The sequence below is a fragment of the Mesoplodon mirus genome, assembly GCF_964341445.2.
Source record: "Mesoplodon mirus genome assembly, chromosome: 9".
NCBI lineage: Eukaryota > Metazoa > Chordata > Mammalia > Artiodactyla > Ziphiidae > Mesoplodon > Mesoplodon mirus.
The window spans coordinates 80507227-80532180 of NC_138985.1; the positions used below are offsets into that span (position 1 = coordinate 80507227).

Here is a 24954-nt window from a genome sequence, read left to right on the forward strand (position 1 = left end):
TTGAAAAGTGTATACACTATGAAGGTGGAAAATACATAATTTAGGACTGAAAAATCAATGCAAACTGTAAAAAAAGATTTTGTCATTGTACTGAGGAATTGAGGACAAGTAGATGGAAGAGGTTTATTAGAGGTGAAGTTTTGAGAAAAAAAACAGTAAACAGGAATTCATTACGCTAGAAGTGTAGAGAGCATTCCAGGTGATGAGGACAGAATAAGCTAAGTTATAGAACAGAAAGAAAAATACAGGATAGGTCATTTTCAAGTTAGGGCACAGTGTATTGTATCTTGGGAACTGGAGAACATTATGGGGAAAAGTTGTTGCATACTATTTAAATATATGGACCACAGCCAGAATTTGAAGTTTTAATTGGCTTTTTTTTTAAAAAAAAAGAAAAAACCCTTAAGGGCTTCCCTGGTGGCGCAGTGGTTGAGAGTCCGCCTGCCGATGCAGGGAACACGGGTTCGTGCCCCGGTCCAGGAAGATCCCACATGCTGCAGAGCAGCTTGGGCCCGTGAGCCATGGCCGCTGAGCCTGTGTGTCCGGAGCCTGTGCTCTGCAACGGGAGAGGCCACAACAGTGAGAGGCCCGTGTACCACAAAAAAAAAAAAACAAAAAAAAACCCCAAAAGAAACCCCTTAAATATTCTGTAAGATTTTGAGCAACAAAGTGGATGTAATGTAACAAGAGTATCATATTTAAAGATATCCTTGGGAGCAATAGGAAGAAGTGATTGGAAATAGAAAAAATAGTGGAGTCTCTGTGTCTAGGTGAGAGGATGTTGTCCCAAAAAATTCATTGGATGTTGTTCAATTAAGTTGTTGTCATCTTATCTAGTGGAGGGACAGGGTAAGGAAATAAGAGGACAGATTTAAGGGTGAATACAACACTTTGATTTAAAAGGTATGTTGGCAATTAGAGGAACATAAAAAATTGAGATCTCTGGAATTTTGTGCCTGGATATCTGTGTTTGTTTGATTGGGAATCTGGTGATATCTAGAACACAGGAAGAACAGCAGGTTTGATGGTGGGCAGTAGGAAGTTAGAGGTGATAAAAGTCTTGTTTGGGAGGTGTATTTGCATTGCTGGTAGGATATCCATGTTCAGCAGACAGCGACGACTTGGAGATGTTGCATCTCTAGAAGTCAGGCCATATGCAGGAAATTAGCGTCCATTGTTTTGAAGGAAATTGTAAAAAGGAAGACCACAGAGAGTTTGCAAGATCAGTCAAAGAACAATAGAAGAGATTTTTTAAAAAGCATTAGCACAGACTGAAGGGTGGTTTTAAGCCTGTGGGGTGAGACATGAACGAAGTTATTAGATTTGGTAAGAGTAGTTTCAAAGAATATAGTCCCTGGCAGTGACTTGAGTGGTAACTAAAAGAGTATACGTAGACAAATAGTGTACTAGTCCTTTGGGAAAAATACTGATTAATAGGGAGATGATAGGATGGGGGCTTGAAGGAGTAGAATTGAGGAAGGGTCTTGGGGGGAGGGGGCAGTGGAGATGAAATGATTACAACAGCAAGAAGGAAAAGAACAGAGTTGAAACCAGCTCTGAAAGATGATTGGAGGAGAGTGCTGGCATCAAGGGCATAGATGGAGGTAATTCATCTCTAAAGGAAATAGAAACCCACTTTCATCTAAAATGGACAGAAATTTGAAAATGAGTAAACTCATAGCTAGGTTAATACCTCTCTTTATATTATTTATTAAATCTGTTTGTGGCTTGTGACTACCATCTTGTCTCTCTCCCCTAGTGTCTTGACATCTAAGTTTGACCTTTGTATCATCACCTTTCAGGGATTCCTGTTTCTCGGACAAACTGTATAAAAGAAGGGAAGGGTGTATTCATGGTTGTTAAAATTTTCCAGTTATGACAGCTTTACTCTCACCATATTTGTTATACTTTATGATATTTTTAGCCAAAAGAATAGCTACTCATTAGACTTAAAACTTAGCAACTATTTTCTTATAAGAGACCCTAATAACCTAATCATAATGTGAGTGTTCTTTCCTTCCCCTCCAAAATTTAAGGTGGATTACTATAAATCATTAATTATTTTATGAAACATTTAGATACATTAAGATTTTGAACTTTTTAAGTAATTGGTTGATTTTTAGTACTTAATAAAATATAGCTCTTCACTTTTTAGAAAAACCTTTTAGTGAAAACAGAACATGTAACTGGGGTGAAATATATGCAGAAATATTATGATAGTCTCTTTTTCACTGTATTGACAGTTTTAAATTTTAAGAGCAACCCAATAAACCAACCACTGAAATTGCTCTTAGACATACATGCCCCTGCTTAATTCTGCATTTAGTATATGCAGTATGGATACAAAGATATGACACAGTAACATATCCCTAAACCAAAAAAACCTTCTTTCTGTTCATAAAATCAAAACTAAAGTATGAGGAAAACAATATAAGAAAGGAAAGAAGGCAGGGAGGGAGGGAGGAAGGAAGACAGACACAAATAGAGACCTTGCTTTTGAAGCCCATTTACAACAGCAAATATTTCTGCTTTACAAAGTGGACTTTAAATGGTAAGATTTCAGGAATTGGTGGTAAACGATTGGACATATATTCTCTCCAAATAGTTCTGTGACTTCTGATGGAGGAGTTCCTACATCATTCTTACTGAAAATGAATCCCTTTCCTTTTTTTAGTTCTCAATTCCCTGCAGAACAAATTTGCTCTTCAAACTTAATTAAAATGTTTTTCTGTTTTTCCTTTACTGGGGTGTTGGTGAAAGTATCGAGTATGTCAGGTTTTACAAGGCAGAACAGCACTGTGGTCACTTTGACACAAGCCCACTCTTTTAGGTATAGAAACCATTTGCCATCATTTTTATTATACCTATTTATACCTGTTTTTTTTCTCTTGAGGAAGCTGAGCATAACTGAGAAGTAAAATAACTGGGCTAAAGTCACATTTTAGTAAAGGATGAAGCCAAGATCCCAGTTCAGGTCTGTCTGCCTCCAAGGTCTCTCCTTCATGTCACACCACCTGTGGCATTTTTCTGGTGGTTTTTAGTTTGTTTTATAGCTCCACTACAAACATTATTTAAAGAAAGCTTCCCCCTCCCTCACATTGGAGGAGTACCTGAATATTTGAGTCATCTTCGCTGCCTTGAACACCTTGACTTTGCTTTCTCCATCCACCTCCTATAAACCAGGGATTTCCAGCTCCACTCCCTTCAAACAAGAACACAAAAAGGATTTGACAATCACCAGGCAGTGTTCCCACTCATGCTCTCAAAAATTTGATTGTTTTTGTTTTCCAATTCTGACAACTTCCTATATTTCTTCAATTAGTTTACATGTCCTTATCTTTCTTGAACTAACACTTTACTCTCATTACGTCTCCTATTCTTGTTAAATCTTCTGTTGGAGAGTAAAACACTTATTTGGCGTTCTTGAATCTGTGCTGTTTTTTACAATCTCCCGCTTCTGCCATGTGTCTTGTCATTCCCTATTTTTAACTGACTCTCAAAAATAATCAAAATATTCACTCTGCCCTAAATATGCCCAAGCATTACCCACCTCCATACCTTTGCCCGCTCAAGTCTTTCCCTCTTCTTTGCTCCCTAGGGTAGAATAGATCATAGAGTTCATCACTTCCTGGATAAGGTAGTTATATCTTGCTACCGTAAAAATCTGTACGGGATGGAAGGCTGCTCCACCTTTTTCTTAGCTAGATTGTGATGACTTTGGGGGAAATGCCATTTCGTTTCTCTATGCTCCACAATGAGAAATGTACACACATGCCGTCTAGCAGAAGGGCTGGCATACAGTAGGTACTTTAAAGAGTAATCTCCTTTTGTTTCTGTGTAATTTTGTTTTTCTTTTGTCATGTATAGTATTTCATTTAAATATCTCTGCATAGAGTCGGGAAGGAAGCACAGTTTTGAGTGAAAACATAATGGTAAGCAGTAGTCAAGGGTTTTTTTCCTCTCCATTTGCCATCTAATGGTCTTTTTTCTTACTGACCAAGAAGTTTCTGAAATATGTAAATATTGTTGGGAACAGTGAGACACTAAAAAATGGAGTTTTTGTTAAATTTTAGCAGTCTTTAAATCAGTGTTCCCAAACTTAGCCGTCTAGTCCACATTTTTCTGAGTCTCACTCAAACATGGGGATTTATTATTTTCAATGAAAGTCAGAAAATCTGTATTTCTTCTACCAAGTGCTCTGGGTGATTCAGAGGATTAGTCACAATTAGGAAACACTTAATCTAGACCCTCCCTACACTGTGTGTTCCTTGGGCAAACAGCATCATCAGGGAATTTGTTAGAAATGCAGAATCTTAAGTCCCCCCCCCACCAGTTTATGCTCTGTGATTATACTTAACATTGTTTTAGCTATTTATTTAGCTGCTTTGTATGTGTCTGTGAAGGGCAAAACTGTGTCTTCACCAATCAGTTGTTTTGAGTAAACTAAGTTTAAAAGTAAGATAGTTTCAGTAATATAATATTATTGGGGTTTTGTCTACAAAATTTGCTTGACTGAATTTTTCACCTGGCAACTCATGAATATCAGATAGATATGATGGTTGAATTGGAGAAGGCCTACTTATAGTATGATGTTAAAAAAGTTTTATATCGGACTTCTCTGGTGGCGCAGTGGTTGAGTCCGCCTGCCGATGCAGGGGACATGGGTTTGTGCCCTGGTCCGGGAGGATCCCACATGCCGCGGAGCGGCTGGGCCCGTGAGCCATGGCCGCTGAGCCTGCGCGTCCGGAGCCTGTGCTCCGCAACAGGAGAGGCCACAACAGTGAGAGGCCCGTGTACCACAAAAAAAAAAAAAAAGTTTTATATCACTTAGTCTATGATATGTGCTGTATTTCAGAAGTGAAAAGGATTGTGGGATGTAGGGAGGAAAAAAAGGTTTACTGTAGTGCGAGTTACTGGAAGTATTTTTAGTGATGTTTGCTTTTTTACTTAGATTCCATTCCATTTATAAATACCTTATTATCATTTGTTAAATTAAATGACACTTTATAGAATGCTTGATGACTTTAATTTGTGCATTAAATATGCACATATATTTTAACAATATTTGCATCTCATAATACATTTAATAATGACTTGTCAGTGTTACTGGTTAACTATTTCTTTGATTTTATTTAATATTTTAAATAAAGTTCTTCTGTATATTATATCAAATTATGTATGCCTCTTAATTATCAGTTTTTAATTGGCTGCATTTTCATCTTAAATGAGATTTTTGTAGGAAGCTTTCCCCCAGAACAGTCATTTGAAATACTTCAAGATGTCAAGATTCCAAATAATACTTCATATTCTTGTTCTTCTATTTCATGCTTAAATATATTTTAACAATATATTACTTACTGTAAATAATTTCTCTTGAACTAGCACAAAATTTCTTGCTATTGCAATGCATTTATAAATCATAGTTTGTACTAGTAAAGACAGTTTTACTAACAAAGTACTCTGAGTATTTTTAAAGCCTTTTTAATTATTACTATTAAAATGTTAAGTTTGGTAGGTACTCATTATTTAATTAATATTAAATTTTAGGTGTTTCATTATTATTACTAAATTCCAGCTTTAGTCGTGTGAATGAACCAACTTTAAACACATATAAGCATAATAATTTTTAAAATTGAGAAATTGTGATGAATTCAATTTCGGTTATGCTGATTTCTATTTTCAACAATATGTGAATAAAATACTTGAATAAAGGCATAGGCAAGGGTAGAAATATGGAAGTGTTTCCAAAACCTGTATACGAAGAGGATACCATTCTCTCACTAGTTATGTAAAGTTCTCCAAGTGCAAATCAGTTGCTGATTTGGTGAACATGAAAGAATAAACTCTGTCCTTCTTAGTGTCTTATTGAATATTCTAATTGTCTCATCCTTGTTTTAAAGTGTCTTTAATATTTATTTTAAGCTCATTCAGTTTTTAACCACCTACTCTCAGTCCCATAGTTGAATTAGGTTTTTAAAAATACTTTAAAACAATTAAATAATGCCTGCACAACAATAAAAATGTATAAAATGGTCCAAAACGTTAAGAAGTAGCTCTTCTCCCCCAGCTCCAGAAGAAAACATCTTTTATAGTTTCTATGATTTTAGGTCTCTTGAAAATGGAAAATGATATAATCCCTGCCCTCAGGAAACTTATAATTCATATTTTCTCAACTATTACTCTTTGGAATGAGAAGGGAATTGCTTTTCTGGAACATTCAGCAATAAACAGGTGGTTGATTACTGCTTTAGATTTGTCATTAGAAAGATTTCCAAGCATATTGAATAGATGCTAGTTGATGTGCCAGCTCATGAACTGAAAAGGAGCCCAGCCCTGAATATTTTTCTTTAGCAGGACATTTTGGCTGTCTCCACATCCAAACTCTTAAACTGAATTCAAGCGATGCCATTTTTGTCCCCCAAATAACTGCTTGTTTCCCCTGATCTCCTACAGCATTTATTATGTAAAACTTACTGCTTCTGTTTCTTGATTCATCAACTACAGATAAAATATTCTGACTCCTTGCTATAAAAAGAATAAGAATTTAGTCTTTTTTCACTAACAACAATTTTGCCTAGTTCTATTATTTTGAGCTCTTCTAGAGGTTATCTTTATTACTCAAATAATAAACTTAAATATCTATTTTTTTCTGTTGATTCTCTGCTATAAAGGATAGCTCTTTAAAAAAAACAGCTAGCAGGCTATTTTTATTTTATGGAGCCACTAAAATCTTTCTGAGCATACAAATTATTTGTTAGTCTCTTTTGTTCTTTTTTATGCTGTTGGTTTTCTTCAAATGTCTGATGCTTTTGGGTTGTTGGTTCAATGTATGAATGAACTTGGCTAATTAGTAGGATTGGTAGCTGGGGTAAATTTTCTGCACAGTTGTGTAGATTTCTTTCAACAGTAAACTTCTCCCTTAATCATCAGGAATGTGTTGAAAGGCAGGCTTCACTTTTGGGTCTTCACTTTATTGCCACCACTACTTGCTGCTCTTCCTTAAGCATGCATGGCCTGCTTCACTTTTAAATCTGTAATTGGGTCGGGGCATTAATTCTCAACTCTGCTCTGCTTATCTTTTGCATTCCTACAACCATATTGGGTGCTTTCTCCAGACAGATAGTTTGTACTTCTCAGACGTTATCCTGAAGGCAAAAGCCATTTCTGTGAGAAGCCTTGCTCTGTTACTTGGAGAGGGTGTAGGAAGAGTAGGTGTTTTACAGGCCTGCCCATTCTCAATGGTGGATTTTAATTAATTCCCCTGATGATTGTACCATGGCCAACCCTTGCCCTTTGTGTTCTGTGGGAAGTATGAATTTACTATGGGCATTTCGGGCTGCATTTTTCCATATTCTTTTGTTTGTCAATCTGTGCCCTTTCATCTGCTCACTTCGTACCTGGTTTCTCAAACTTTCTGGTCCTCTGCTGACACCTTTTATTTTATCTTCCCAGGACTGATATAATTTTATTATTTTTTGAAACAAAGGTAGAAGAAGAAGGTAGAATTGGGTGCTTACTCTATTATACTAAACCAGAAGTCAATAATTCTTTTTATTATTTTTTAATTTAATTTTTATTTTATATTGGAGTATAGTTGATTTACAACATTGTGTTAGTTTCAGGTGTACAGAAAAGTGATTCAGTTATATATATACATATATCCATTCTTTTTCAGATTCTTTTCCCATATAGGTTATTACAGAGTATTGAGTAGAGTTCCCTGTGCTATATGGCAGGTCCTTGTTGATTATCTATTTTATATATAGTAATGTGTATATGTTAATGTTATGATACATATAGGCAATACATATTCATGATCACCTACTATGTACATGTCCATGTTACAAAATGCCATCTCGTGGTCTCTGAGGCTACAGTCCCCTACCTAAAGAGCAGAGTGTACTATGGCTTACGTATTTGCAATATCACTTTTAGAACACAAATTTTGCTTGTTATTGCTTTTATTCACTTAATTCAGGTAGTTTTGATTCCTATCAAAAATAATTTGAGTTACTTTTTTTTCTAGTATTACAAATTTAACCAAATGAAATTCTGCCTATAAGTGAGACTATCTGAAAATTTATAGACATTTTCTTGACCAAATATTAGAGGGAATAGCTTTGCCGTTTTACTGTGCACTGTAGCAAACCCTAGAGCATGCTACTTCTTGAACCTGACTCTCCAAACTATGGATTAGGACTAGAAAGCCCTTCACAGGGTTGTACTTATACCAGCTTTTCTCTCACTGCCTGCAGGCTGCCTAGGGGGTCCTGTGTGAATTTCTCAAGCCTGTTGCTACTGCAGTGCATCTTAGATGCAGATCTATCTAAAGAAGCATTAGAGCCATTTACAATGCTGAGGGCCCTTCTTGCTCTGAAATTCTATGACAAGAGAAGTGTTGGCCCATTCTTTGCTAGCATGTAAGCACTGGTATTTGTGGTTGGCTGAGGAGGAGAAGGACGAATTAATATTGAGGGAGAAGTCGATAAAGGGTAGGTATGTGTATTCTCTTCATGGCCATGCAGCGTATGCCTAGTTAGACAAGGAGGGAAAAAATCAGATAATCTATTTTAAATAAGGCATAATTATTTTGTTTGTAATAAAGGATTCTGTGGTTATACTCTGTGCTTTTTCTAGGGAAGTCAGAGACTCAGAATTCTATCTCAGCAGCAAAAGAAACTTTAAGTTCATTCAGGACTTTTTCTCCTCCAAAATTGTTTTACTATTGACACTGCCTTTTTTCAAAATGCTTTATATGCTCAAACCAATCTAGTGATCATCTTCTGTCCACACATCTCAAACAGCTCCTAAAAATACTGTTTTATATCCAATATGTTCCCAACTAAATTCCTTTATGCCTACATGTGTGTGCCAGGCATTGGATACTGATTGACTTGATAAGTATAGTGCATTCACCCAAATTATCTAACTGGTTAAGTAGGTTTTTAAATGATTGATTTACCATGTTTGTTCCACTTTTACTGTTATTCTGTATTGATCAATACAATTAGCCCCTGAACATTTGTCTAAAATTTAGTACAACATGTTTTTGGAGATTGTATATATCCAGTAAATTTAAATAATACTAGGTTAGTGGCAGCACTATAGTTTTTAGTACTATAACTACAAGATGTTTGAGAAAAATTATGGCAGTACTTGTTGTATTGAGCTACCTTGTAGTCAATTATGTTCAGTTATATTTTGAGTGGAAGCTACATAGGGAGTTTTTTTTTTCAAAGAGTGTGATCTCTCACCAGCTGAGACCTCAAACTTGAATTCAGCTTATGGGTCTGCCATGTATTACATATCTGACCTTAGGAAAGGCATTTTCTCTCTCTGGGCGTAGATCTTAATCTATAAAATGGGGATAACCATTACTGAACTGACCCACCACGCTGTGGACTGTGATCCCAGAAGCTATGCACAGGGTTATGCCTTGAAGGAGGCTTTTTGGCACAGCCTACGAGCTGCTTAGGGGCCTGTGTTTCTCCCAAGCCTTCTCCATAAAACATTTTACAATGTTGCGTGTATTATGTATCTGCACTGTCAACAGAGGAACCACTAGCGATTTGCGGTTTTTGAACACTTGAAATATGCTGGTGTGATTGAGGAACTCATTGTTTACTCTAATTTTAATTTAATTAAACTTAAATTTACATAGCCATATGATATGTGTCTAGAGGCTATCATATTGGACTACATGGGGACAAGATAGAAATAACTGAGATGCTATTATAGTATTTCTTAAATACAGATATAAAGAGTTGCTGTGAGATTTGAATCAGATAATAATCTACATGGTAAAACATTTCTCTTTATTTAAAAAATACTTTCTCAGTTAAAGTTACGATTACATGAAGTAGCACCTCTACTTTTATGTGGTGTTCTTGGCGAAATTATTTAGAGACATGGCCTTTATTATGTATGAAATTCTAAACATAATTTTCATTTGCATTATTCCCATCAGTAATATTTTTACTTTATTATTTGGAGCTCATGTTTAGGTATGTGCTTATCTAAGATCACTAGAATAATCTCTTGTTGAACTGTTACTTTGATTTTAAGTGAAATACCTGTGATTTAAAATGAAATACATACCATAGGAAATAAGAGTTCCCACAAACATAATGTTTTTCTTTTTTTAGGAAGACTTGTTTTTCTTTTAAGCAGATACAAATGGTTATTCCTAATTTATATTCCACTCTTCACCTCTCATGAGATAGTATCACTCCTCATTTCTGTTGAAATTATCAGGTCCTATTTTCTTTACTGATCTGTTTTAATCCAAATCTGTAAATATTGCCCTCCTTCTTGATTAGCCTTTCTTCTCTAGGTTTACTTTCAAGTAGTGGTAATAATAGTCTGTAACTACTTTTAACCTGTCTCTTTGGACTATTAAGGATTCTACATTTAAGGATATATTGTCTTAGAACAATGGATATTATAATAATAGAAGTACAAGTAACATATCTAAGAAGATGAAAGTAATGCAGCATTCTATTATGTTAAAAATTGGCATCTTTTGACATCAGCTTGATATTTCTGTGAATGTCCATTCACTTCAAGTGGTTTCTTCAAATAATGAGTTAGCTCTCATCTTTCCTTGCAACAAATTGAGGCACCAAGTTCAGCTTTGTGGACTGAATGATAAAACATTTGAGAGTCATCTGAGATATTCTTTGTTTTTATTGTCTTTGGTTCTGGTCACTCAGTTATAAATACCTGTCTTTGTCCAGTTCCTTGGACTCTATATCAATAAATTCTATAAGGTAAGGTTCAGAATATTGACTGTTAAAAATCATAAAGTTGAACAGTTTCTTCTTTGGTTTTATTTCCAGATATTTTTAGAGTCTTTAAAGTTTGCTATGGCAGTTTTACATTAAATGATTTCAAACATTTTTTTTTTCAAGGAATTTTTACATGACATTTTAAAACTTCATTTGTGAAAAAAGAAATACAAATAATCAAAAAATACAGATATATAGATATAGGTATATCTATCTTATCCCACCACATATAGCCCAGAAAAAAATTCCAAACTTAGATTGTTTGTGTGTGTGTGTGTGTAGGTTCACATCCTTAATTGTTATATTTTTTTAGGTTGCAGTCATGAAAGAATTGCTGGTTCAAAATGTAAACATATTTTTGGTACATACTCTCAGCCAGAAAGTTAGTGCCAGTTTACAGAACGAGCCAAGCTTGCCCATTCTTTATATGAACATGCCCATTTCCCCATTTCTTTTCCAACACTGAAGATTATCTTTTTTGTCTTCCCTAATATGATCAATCAAAAACTAATTCCTTATAATTGTTTTAATTTGCATTTTCTTGACTATTGAAAAAGTTAGTTTTTCATGTTTATAGACTATTTGTATGTTTCTAGATAAGCCAATCATGAATATGCATTTTAAATCTTTACATATAAAGTATTTCCCAAATTCACTTGGCCTCAGATCCCTTCTTGTGCAGAGTATATTGTTTCCTGTAACTCATTTTTGGGAGACACTGTTATACACTATGCAATATCATATTTAATTACTAGAATTTTAAAGAGAATTTAACTAGCAGTCAAATGCACTAGATTGTAGTGAAGCAGCTTGCAATGCAAATAGAGTCTATCCTTTAATATTTATGTTATGCTAAAAAAGTATAGACACTAAAAGTAAATATTTATCAGTCGACCCTTACATATTGACAAGACAATTCTTTAAATATTATGAAGATCTTCACATAACTTATCTAAAAAAGCTTCCGTGTCTATTTTGGAAGCATTGCTATTAGTTGAAGTTAGAAGGATCTATTTTATGAAATAAATATCTTTCAGAAAACCGAAGTTACAAATATACACACGTCAAAAACGAATAATAACATAGTTGGCTTATTGTTATGCATCAAAATGTAACCTGTTTTAACCATATATATTAACATGCATTCTTCAAGAATCAGTTTATTATAATATTTAAATAATTTCTAAATAATTCTTCTATATAATGAAGTATATAGAATGCAAGCTGTTTTAAGAAAAAAAAAATCCCAAGTACACATACTAAATTTACTAAGTGTCCTGTGGGGTTAATGGGAGGTTCCATTTAGGCAAATCATCTACATTGGGCTACCCAACTCACCCCCATGCCCAACTTAATTAGGCTTCAGTTACAGTTGGTAGTATTACACATTCTTCACAGCTGCCTGATCAGTGCTTTGTTTCAACCAAGCTTAGCAAATGGATGCAGATTGAATGTATTGTTATGCAGGGAAAGGATGTTGTGTTGAGTATTCTCACTTTGAAGCTCTTCCATTGTTAACAAACTCTATACACAAAGCAAAAGAGTAAGGTAAACTAAGTAAACAAGAAGTTTGGAAAAAAGCAGAATAACAAGTGAGAGCCAGTTCTAATAATGGGATTATTTAAAACACAAGCCTTGGGGAGCAAAAATTTTGCTTCCAGTATTTCACTGAAGGCCTCTGAAGGGTGGCGGGTATTTAATCAAAGTCTATATTTTCAAGAATATACATGTGTCGAAATAAGTCATTACTGACACCTCCTATTCTTGAACACAACTTCTATGAAACTCTAGAGTGAATTGAAGTTTTAGCTAGTTTTTAAATGCCAGCAGGTAGAATTAAATCCCCATTGTATGTACCTGCATACATATTTCATATTCGCTAGGTAAAGATACTTTTTCAGGATTGTAAACTACTTACAGAACAAGTAAGAGTCAAAATCAAGAAGTGGCGGACACTGTACCCCCACATACATTTTATTAGAAATAGCAGTTTCAAATACAATACTTCAACCTTTAAAACTCAGTTCGTCTTTGCAAAAAACAAGTGCATATTATTTATAACATAATGAACTTATGAGGAAACAGTCAGAATAGGAATAGGCACCCTTATGATTCATGAAATTGACTGTATAGTACCTGCGCTAATTGGTCATTCGTGCCTAGTAACTGATATAAAGGTGAAAATCCTATGCTGCCTTAATTTCTCTACCTTAATTATAATACTCTCTTGCTACAGGCTTTATGGTATTAACTTTCTGTGTGTAATTAACCACTACATCTCTATATTAATTTTTCTCTTTTCTTGAACCCACAAACCCTTTTCATTATATTATCAGAAAGAGAATAGTATTAAACACGTACCTGAACACAGATCTATGGTTCCAATGAAATAATACTGATCTCAAAACATTCTACCTAAAACTACTGAAGATTCATTTTTTTTACACTCTGATTTAGTTCCTTTCCAGAAAGGAGTTTATTTACAATAATGGCAAGAACAAGAAGCGAATTTGATACCCAAATATCAATATACCAAATATCAAAGGGTAGAGATATTTCATGTTGTTATATAATAGAGGTAAATTGCTTTGTAAGGACTTCATTCTTTCATTCACCATTAGTTAAATGTCAATAAGGTGCAGGTATTCTGCTTAGCCTTGCAAGAAAAGAAACACTGCCCAGGGCTAATCTCCAAGAAATTAGAATATGGGGAGCCCAAAAAAGAAGGTGTAAAGATTGACAAATAGCCTGATCATTACAACACAGTGTAATCAATGATACAGAAGAGTGTAAGTTGATATGGGGATATATAAGAGGACTGCAGCTCCAGACTGAGAGTTCAGAGTGGGGGTCAGTCAGGGGAATCTTCCCAGAGTATGTGACAATCCAGGTCAATTTGAGGAAGGAGCTGGTCAAAAGAATTGGGACTGTTACTGAAGTGAAAGAATACAGCCAGTTTCACCAGAATAAGGCTACCTAACAATAGAGAAATATTTCAACTTTTCTTCCTTAAAATTAAAGACATTTCCCACATCTGAATATGTCATACAGTCTCAGGTGGAGGGAGTAGTCTCATCATCAAAAAAGAGTGATTAAAACTGCTGACATCTGCAGTAATTATTTCTCCTCATATTATTAAAGAAAGAATTCATGGTTCCCCTGAATGCTTTCTTTTATGAAACCCCCCTTTTCTTGGAGTGCCGTCACTGCCCACTTGGTTGTACTTCTTGGAACTCTGAGGTTTATGGCAAGTGATTGTCCAATATTTCTAGACATTCCAGATTGCAAACTGGAAGCTGGAAGTCAACTGTTTGGGGTGCCCAAATCTGGCAGTGTTTCACTGTTTAAAGGCAGAACAGAAAATATCTAGAAAGTCAGATGCCCCCGGGAGAGAGTTTTTTGAAGCGGGTCTCTCTTGGGCTGATTATAAGACTAATCAGCCATTTATCAAGCAAGCCATTATGTATCTGACCATATGAATAAACATAATTCATGCAAATATAATTTATGTTAAATACATTCTCAAGTTATTATGCACAATATTTTCTTCATCAAAAAGCAGTGACCGGGCTTCCCTGGTGGCTCAGTGGTTGAGAGTCCGCCTGCCGATGCAGGGGACGCGGGTTCGTGCCCCTGTCCGGGAGGATCCCACATGCCGCGGAGCGGCTGGGCCCGTGAGCCATGGCCGCTGGGCCTGCGCGTCTGGAGCCTGTGCTCCGCAACGGGAGAGGCCGCAACAGTGAGAGGCCCGCATAATGCAAAAAAAAAAAAAAAAAAAAGCAGTGACCAAAAGTGCACATATATTTGCAGTACTTTTTTTCAGCATCTTGAATATCCCATTTTCCTCCTGCCATTGATGAAAGAATAGCAGTTCCTCTGATTAAGTTCTCCCCTCCATACATGTCCCAGGCATTTGGAAGAGGGTTACTTATTTCAGAGGCTATACATTAGGGTGATACACTTAGATAGTCTGGTTGTTTAAGGTTTCAACAGTACTTCAGATTTTGTACTATTAACAAATCTTGACATCCTAGGAGAGCCCTGTCCTGGGGTCATTAATAAACAAATTTGAATGCTGCAGTCTCAGTCCTGACCTCCGAGGTACCCATTAGTGACTTTTCTCCATTGTACTGTAATGTAATCATAGACACTGAAGTAGCAGACCGTTTTCTTTGTTAATCAGAAATAATTTAGAATCATTACGGCTCCAAAAACAAACAAACAAAAAAACCCCTGTGAATTTCCTTTGTTTTTGAATGAAAAAGCTTGGGAGCTTCTCTCAATGCTCATATTTTTAAAATATAAATTATATAATTTAAATAATTGTTGCAAACATTAAGGGACTTTCTGTGTACAGCCTTTTAGAAAAGAGTCAGTTTATTTACATGTAAATCTCAAATGTTATAGTTGCCAACTCTGGACATGAAAAAGTACCAGAATTTATTAATAGTAGTATGCCTCTGTTAGGAGTATATTGCCATGCCTGAAACCCTGAAGCCCTCTTCCTCTCCATGCTTATATCATTCTTTGAAGACAAACCTATTCAAATGTCCCAAATATAATTTCACGGGATGTATTTTTAAATCTCTTTAAAAACACAGTATTGTTCATCTATGGAGCAGAGATAGTGTATATTTCCAGTGTCACATGCATCACTGTCCATTCTCAAGCCTCTCTTTCCTTGCCATTCATTAGGATATATCTACATACTGAGAATCTTAATGCAAGAGGCTCTGCTGTTCAGGTATCGCCACAAATGCCAGCAAAACTGGCAACTGTGTTTTATCACTAAGCCAATGTATGTCCAGGCCGGGTAACTGTACACCCTTGTGTAAGTTGTGCCCTACACAAGAACACCAGGTCACCGGGTAATTGGGGCCAAAATCCAGCTGCATTCATTCCACAAGCCATGTGCCTGAGAGACTAAATCTGTCCAAACAGTACAAATGCACTTCATGGGTTAGTGGTGGCCCTTTGGCCAGCATAACTAGCCTTCAGTCAAGTACGAGAAAACGTGTATAGTCCTTGCAACCAGCAGGCATACAACGGTCAACTTGGCTGAAGGAGTAGAATAGATTTTTCTTTATGAAAATATACACTTGTGCACTAATAATCATCTCATCTAGTCATGCCGTTATGGATAATGGATGATTTCACCTCAGATTCATTGCAAAAATGTCATCCCTGTAAACCCACCTTCTTTCCAGGACCGAGGCTACTCTCATATTCTTATATCCCCAATAATTACCCTACTAAAGAGTGTGTGTTCATGTTTATTTAATAAATATGTAAGTAAAATAGTACTAGAATAAATTTCATCCCCTGTAATGCTCAGGTTCATTGGATTCTGTTATCATAATCCTGAGTACTCTTGTGGTCAAGATCCCTTAAGAAAAGGGGATGGACCTACCTTGAGACATTGGGTTTGCATTCCAAAGACAGGCAAACCAGTCCATCTTTCTTCATTTTTATAGATACCCCACATTTTCTTGATTGTAAGGCACACACACTTTTATATTTCAAATATGTTTACAGGTAAGTTTAAATATGGTGGGTTTTTTCACCCAAAAGGTATTATTAAATCAGTGATATATCTTATGATGAATACTGCCTTAAAATTAAGGAATTTTGATTTCTAAATATAGTGTTCCATCTGTTATCACTGTAACAATTTTGCTCAGCCCAGAGCAGAGGGAAGCAGAATTTCTCTAATCGTGTGCTACAAGTTTCTGACTTGAATTTTTTCTATGTGTTATTTAGATTCACCAACCTTTAACATTAATTTCTTAATACCATTCATCTTTTCTAAAGTAAACAATTTTAATTGTTAAATATACATAAAATTTACCATCATAACTATTTTTAAGTATACAGTTAAGTAGTGTTAAGTGTATTCTTATTGTTATGCAACCCATGTCCAGAACTTTTTCATTGTAAACTGAAACTCTATACCCATTAAACAACATAAAATAATCTTTTGTTAAAGTATAACATATACACAAAAAAGTGCATTAATCGAAAGTAGTATAGAGCTGTGGATTTTCACACAATGAATACATCCATGTAACCACCATCTAGACTGAGAAATAGAACACTACCATTATCTCTCTAGATATACAGTTGTTTTTTAGATACTGACTTTGAATCCAGCAACATTTTTAAATTCACTTAATCTTTCTGATACAGAGTAGATTCTTTTGGATTTTCTGCATATGTAGCCATGTTATTCATGAATAGTGATACTTTTATTTCTTCGACTTATTGATTTACTGTGCTGTTCTTGACTCATTGTACTGTTTAGGACTTTCAGTAAAATGATGAATAAATTGGGAGATACTGGGTATCTTTGTTTCGTTCCCCCATCTTGGGAGGAAGCTTTCTAGATTTCTCCACTAGGTATGATGTTTGCTGTAGGTTTCTGTAGCTACTCTCTCACATTCGGAAAGTTCCCAACTATTCCTAATTTACCAAATGTTTTCATCCTGAACAAGTGTTGAATTATTTCACATTTTTTTCCTGTGTGTAAATTGAAATAATTATATAATCTATTCTCTTTATTGCGGTGAATTATATTAATTGATTTTCAAATGCTAAACTAATTGTCTGGAGGATTTTGTATCAGACCAGTATTATTTTTTTCTTATATTTTGGAAGAGTTATCTGGTAAACTAAACTGGGCCTCGTTATTTCACTGTGGGAAAGTTTGTAATTCAGTTTCTGATAGATGTGGGATTGTTCGGATTTTCTACTACTTTTGCTAAGGTATTTTTCCAGGAATTTGTTCAAGTCACCTAAAATTTTTAATTCACCAGCATAAAATTTTTGGTAATATTCTTATATTTTAATACATATATGATCTGTAGTGATATTCTTTTTCACTTACAATATTGATTATTTCTGTCTTTTATAAGATCAGTATTAATAGAATTATATCAATTCTTTTTTCAAAGAATCATTCATTTTGTTGTTTTTTTCTCTATTGTATATTTTAGGACATGGGTATACTTTTTAAAAATTAATAGAGCAATATTTTAGAGCAATTTTAGGTTTACAGAAAAATTGAACAGACAGTACAAAAAGTTCCCACAGATTCCCTCCCCTCCTCCTTGCCCTCAGTTTCCCTTATTATTTGCATCTTGCATTGGTGTGGTACATTTGTTACAATTGATTAACCAATATTAATGCATAATTACTAACTGAAGTCCACAATTTAACATCACTGTTATTTTGCCTTTTCCAGAATGTTTTATAATTGGAATCATACAGTATTGTAGCCTTTCAGATTAGCTTCTTTTACTTAGAAATATGCATTTAAGGCTCTTTCATGTCTTTTCATGGCACGACAGCCCATTTCTTTTTTTAATTGATTAACGTCCCATTGTATGGATGTATCACTGTTTATTTATCCATTCACCTATTAAAGGAAATCTTGCTTGCTTCCAAGTTTTGGCAATTATGAATAAAGCAGCTGTAAAGATTTGTTTGCAGGTTTTTGTGTAGACAAAAGTTTTCAATTTATTTTGGGTTAATACATAAGATCATGATTGCTGGATTATATGGTAAAACTGCTTAGCTTTGCAAGAAACTACCATTTGTATCTGTTCAGATCTTTTGGTGAGGTAGATATCTGTTAAGATCTTTTGCCCACTTTTTAATTGAGTTGGTTATTTTCTTACTGTTGAATTTTAAGTGTTCTTTATATATTTTGGATATATATTTTCTCCAAGTCAGTGGCTTATCTTCTCACTATTTTATCAGTGTCCTCTACAGAGCAGAGATGTTTAATTTTAATGAAGTACAACTTAATCATTCTTTCATGGATCATGCTTTTGGTATTGTATCTAAACAATGCCAAACTCAAGGACCCCTAGATTGTCTTCTATGTTATCTAATAGTTTTATAGTATTGTGTTTTACATTATGTCTGTGATCCTGATTCCATGTTTTTTAAATTTCATTGATTTCTGTCCTTAACTTTATTACCTTTCTTCTGCTTTCTTTGGCTTTAATTTACTGTTCCTTTTTTATTTTATTTTTTTAATATCATCTTTTTTTATAGGTCATCTTTGTTTTAATTTGTTTTTTAAATTTTTATTAGAGTATAGTTGCTTTACAATATTGTGTTAGTTTCTACTGTACAGCAAAATGAATCAGCTATACGTATACATATATCCCCTCTTTTTTGGATTTTCTTCCCGTTTAAGTCACCACATAGCAGTAAGTAGAGTTCCCTGTGCTATATAGTAGGTTCTCATTAGTTATCTATTTTATACATAGTATCAATAGTGTATATATGTCAATCCCAATCTCCCAATTCCCTCTTGGTATCCATACGTTTGTTCTGTATATCTGTGTCTCTATTTCTGCTTTGTAAATAAGATCGTCTATACCAATTTTTCAGATTCCATGTATATACGTTAATGTATGATATTTCTTTTTCTTTTTTGACTTACTTCACTTTGTATGACCGTCTCTAGGTCCATCCACGTCTCTACAAATGGCCCAATTTTGTTCCTTTTTATGGTTGAGTAATATTCCATTGTGTATATGTACCACATCTTCTTTATCCATTCCTCTGTTGATGGACATTTAGGTTGCTTCCATGACCTGGCTATTGTAAATAGTGCTGCAATGAACATGGGGATGCATGTGTCTTTTTGAATTATGGTCTTCTCTGGGTATATGCCCTGTAGTGGGATTGCTAGGTCATATGATAGTTCTGTTTTTAGTTTTTATTAAGGAACCTCCATACTGTTCTCCTACTGTTCCTTTTTTAACCTATCAAAGTGGACCATTAGATCATAGATTTTTCAGTCTTTCTTTGTTTCTAATGTATGAATTTAAGGTTTTAAATTTCCCACTAAGCACAGTATTAGCTGCATCCCACAACTTGATATATTGTAGTTCCACAATCATTCAGTTTAAAATGTCTTCTAATTTCCATTATGATTTCTTTTCTAACCCATACATAATTTAGTCATTATTAATTTCAAAATATTTTAGGATTTCTTAAATTACCTTTTAACGCTGATTAATTTCACAGTGGTAAGAAAACATAAGTGTTTCAAACCTTTGAAATTTTTTGACATTTGCTTTATATGGCCTTGGATATGATCTATTATGATGAACTTTAATATGCACTAGAAAAGAATGCATATTTTGCCATTATTTTGTACAGTGTTATGTATATGTATATATATACATATAGATATATGTGTGTGAGTGTAACAATTAGATCGTGTATTCATTGTCTTGTTCACATCTTCTGTTATCATACTGAATTTGTATCTGCTTATACAGAGTTACTGAGAGTGGTGTTTTAAAATCCCCCTTTATGAGTGTGTGTTTATTTGTTTCTCCTTTTAGTTCTGTCAGTTTTTCCTTTATGTGTTTTAAAACTATGCTATTAGGTGCATTCATATTGAGAATTAGTATATCTATTTGGTAGTGTAAACTTTTTATCATTCTGAAATGTTCTCCTTAATCTCTAATAATGTTGCCTTAAAAGTACAGTTGACCCTTGAACAACGTGGGGGTTAAGGGCACCAACCCTCCTCAGTCGAAAATCTGCTTATAACTGTGAGTTGTCCCTCCATATATATGCGGTTCCACATTTGTGGATTCAACAACTGTGGATCATGTAGAACTTTAGTATTTGCTCCTAAAAAAAAATCTGTGTATAATTGGACCCATGCAGTTCAAACTCCCCTTGTTCAAGGATCAACTGTATTCTTAGCCTTAAATTCTTCTTTCTCTGATATTTGTATAGATAACTCTAGCTTTCTTGTGGTTAGTGCTTCCAAGTTAAATTTATTACTATGTTTTTACTCTTAGCCTTTCTGTGTCCTTATGTTTTATTAATATCTCTTGTAAGCAGCATGCAGTTTTATGTTTAATGCAATTATTGATATATAGCCATATATCTTTTGAATAAAATGTTTACTCGTGACTTGTAAGAGATTCTAAAATATTCTTATGATTATGTTGAATTTGGCCCCTAGGAAGGAATATGAACTATTTTTTATAGTTTATTACAGATGTAATAATGTGTTATGATTCCCCTGTATTCCAATGAAAAACCTGAGTTTCATCCCAGAAGCCTACTTAAATTTCATCAATCAGATTGCTGTTTTCAATAGCTATGGAAACAACAAAATCTTAATGATATTTTGATACGTTTTCATTCCTTATGTGAGCCCATCATGAGCCATGCATATCACTATAGAAAATGAAGTTATTTATTATCACTTATTTTACCTATTTTAATCACATTTAATTAAATATTATTGTATAAAAAATATCCAAGGAATCTAGGAATTGACCTAAGAATACAGTTCAGTAAAATACTAATATTCTTTTCCAAAAATAGAGAACTATGCAATTGTAATATTGAAGATATTATGAAATTACTTCATGGTTACTTCTACACTACTGAAATATCTGTAAAAATTACACAAAAACATTATGGACCAATTTGTGTCTTGAATACAAGAGGTTCATATCCTGGTATCACTGTAGCATTGAGTTTAATCACCAGGCCAGTGTATGTTGCAAAACAATGACTCTTTGCAGGTTTTGTTCTTATGGGACATTACATTCAGCTATGATGCCCGTTTTTCCAGTGGCACCTAGTCAATGCCAAAGAGTAAGTTGTATGCTGTGAGGTCATCAAAGGCGAGGCTCAGGTGCAAAGACATCAAAGTTGTATTCATTAGTATCAAAACTTTACTCACTATTGTAAAACGAAAGAAGGGGGTCCTTTAATTGCTGAGCATTACAAAATGTTCTCAGAGCATTTGACTTATATTAAAATTTAATAGTCACGATTATTTGGGTGTTAAATTACTTTTCCAAACTGGGATTAAAGGAATTCAAGAAAACCTGCTTTGCATCCTAAGAATGAAAGTATCCCTGACCTTTTATGGTTGGCATTTCTGCCATCAATAAATGTTTGTTGGTCTAATTGGTAACAAAGAGATTTGAACTACCTGATTTGTTACTGGAAGAATATTTTAGATGGTGACTGAACAGGAAGAAAGCAAAATTCTTTGAAGATGGTCTACCATTTGGGGTTGCAGATAAATTCCATTGTCCTAACATAGACTAGCAAGTGGGAATTTTACAAAATTAAAGAATTGAAATTTTAAGTGATTTTGCAGTAAGAATGATTGGCCTATAGCTAATATCTTTTGTAGTAGATGGCTGATTTCCTCTACAGAAATTTAGATTATTACAAGTGACTTAAATTTTACCAAGGGAAGGTAAGGCTGAACTAAAAGCCTTAAAGAGCAAAGTCCCTTTAAATAATTTAACTCTAAAAACCAAAGTTATATGTTGATATTTGTTGTAAATCAATCCACAGCCTTTGGCCCCACTGTATGGTGTTTTAAAAGTTCTTAATTAGAAAAAATAATATTGATCAAGGAGTACAAGGTTTCAGTTATAAGATGAATAAGCTCTGAAGAACCTAATGTACAACATAGTGTCTATAGTTAATAATGATGTATACTTAAAATTTGCTAAGAGAGTATATCTCAAGTGTTCACACACACACACACACAAAATGCTAACTTTGGGAGGTGATGGGTATGTTAAATAGTTAGATTGTCAATTCACACACTGTATATATATTGTACACCTTAAATATATACAATTCTTGTTTGTAAAAAGTAAATAAAAATCAGTCCTCCAAAAAAAATAATAAAAATGGATCTGCAAAACCATAGACTAGAGAGAGACTTTGGAAATGCCGTAGATGAAAGGGTGCTTTCAACTTACGGTCTGACATGAACTATGTGACCGTTTGCAACATTAAGTACAGAATAAGTATACCTAAGATTTTTGTTGTTCTCAGAATGCTTTCTTATGTGTTTATATTTATTTATGCTTGTTTTGGGACGAGGGGCAAATTTTTCACTTAAAATTGGCATATAAATATTTTACGGTTTATTTCAAACTAAATATTTATTGAAATCTTTTAAGTAAATTTGTATTTTAAAAATATCATTGCTATAAAAATACAGTTTTCCAATAGAAATTAATAAATATTTCAAGATAGAAAATTTATAAATAGCCTTCTCTGCTTTGGTTCTGCAGAGGAGAAAACATGGTTCTCAATTTTTAAGGCCAGTAGATAGAATGCACATTTCAGTTTGCCCAGGATAGAGTCTTGGCTGACATCTGTCTCTTCTGGTAATTACTAATATTGCCTCTTTTTACTCTCATACATGTACCAATAAATTCTATGGTCACCCTGTTGGGCAGCCAAGCCTGCTTAAGCCTTCAATAAAGACTCCCATACATCCTAATCAGAGATATGGGGCTATTAGAGACACTGAGGATTCAAAAAAATTAAACCACCATCTCATAAATGGTGAACAACACCTTAAATTTGGTAAAATAAAAGAAAAATTAATTCAAGTTCCAGTTCTTCCTCTTATTTATTCTGTCACATGTCTTGGTCTTTCTGAGCCTATAAAAGTAGATAATAGGGAGTATGGCATGTGACAAATGAAACAACAGAAGAAATGTGAAGATACTTGGTAAATTTTTAAATGCTATACAAATAGTGTTAGCAAACCCACAGTGTGATTTAACTCAAAGTTGTACTTGTCAAGAACACAGAGTTAAATTAAATGTAATTACTATGCAGGAGAATAATCTGTGCCCTGAGAACTCACATTTACATATTTTACCTTGCTATTATATCTTCACAGCAGATTGTGATGCCAAAATACTGGAGGATGCCAAAAGTAAAAATTATAGTCTTATTCATTTTCATTTCTACATGAAATATGAGCATTTTGTATGTGATTTTAATACAATGATTGTAATAAAACAGTATTCACATATTGAAGGTTTTAACCCTGATAACTTCAGGAATTTTTTTTTTCTGAACAACTATTATGTGCAAAAAACATTTTGCCAGATTGTGGAAGATCAGAGTAAATGAAGCACAGTCATTTCTCTAGTCTGGTTTTAGTGTAAATAATCACAATAAAAGGCAGAATGGGATAAATATAATAGAATAAACAAAGTAAAGTGAAGACATAGAAAAGAAACTACTGTTAATTCAAGCGTCTGGAGATTATTTCACAGAGGCGGCCCCCCTATTGAGCCTTGGACGATGGGGAAAGTTTGGGTAGATTTTGGTGTTTACCAACACAGTGCACTCCAGGCTGAGAGAAATGAAAAAGCTAAACTAGTGGGAAGCAGAAGTGGCAGATATGCTCAAAGGGTAGTAGGTGTCCCACTGGTACTGATGAGTGCTGCGAAGAGATCTTGGAGGAGATGGACCTGCAAAGGGGTTGAGGTTAGGTTGCTCTAGACCTTGAATTTAAAGTAAGGAAAATAAACTGTTTTCTGTTGTATTGGAAAACCTTTTTACTGTTTGACAAGGGTAGTGACATGATGAGATTTGTATTTGGGGAAGATAATTCTGGCAACAATAAGTAGTATTGATTGGAGAAGGAAAACATTAGAGGCTGAAGACCACTTCAAAGACAGTAACAATAGTCCAAATGAAAAATGGTGAAGTTACAAATTCAGACTTATGGGAATGTAAATGGCCAAGAGGGAGTGGGACTGGAGGGGCATTGTAGGAATGATTGGGCAGTAGTTACTGACTGATTGAAAATAGAATTGAGGTAGAAGGAGGAGTAAAAATTACCTTGGGGTATTGAGCTTGGCTGAGTGAGAAGATAATGGTGTCTGTTAATGAGACAGTATCCATGGCAAGAGAAGCAGCTTTGCAGGCTCAGGATTAAGCATTGAATTTGGGTGAGGTCTAGTTATCTGTGTGTGTACAACTGGCAGCTTTATTTTCAGATCTTGAACTCAGAGAAGGTAAGTACATGTGCTTTATGGGTCATAAGATAAGCTTGCCAAAGCCAACTCACAATTTTCAAGAAATTTCCGTATTCCCAAGACCTATGAAAACTTTAAACATTCTGTGAAATTGGAGCCCACCTGAGCTACCTTTTGCCTTTGTCTGTCCTCTTATTCTGAACCATGAGGTCAGTAGTGATCAGAAAACGGAGTTATCTCATTAATTGCTTGTGACTAGTTTTTGAAGCAATCTGAGTCCCCTTCCCTTTGCCCTCTCTTCATTCTCTCTTTGTACAGAGAGTCAGAAACAGCAACATGACTGGGAAAATGAGCCAGATGTT

General features: G+C 34.5%; 1 protein-coding gene across 9 annotated transcripts in view; it reads left to right on the forward strand.

Moving 5' to 3' along the window:
- FOXP2 (forkhead box P2) overlaps window positions 1-24954 on the forward strand; it is a 533480-nt gene that overhangs the window by 426567 nt on the left and 81959 nt on the right. The window lies entirely within an intron of this gene.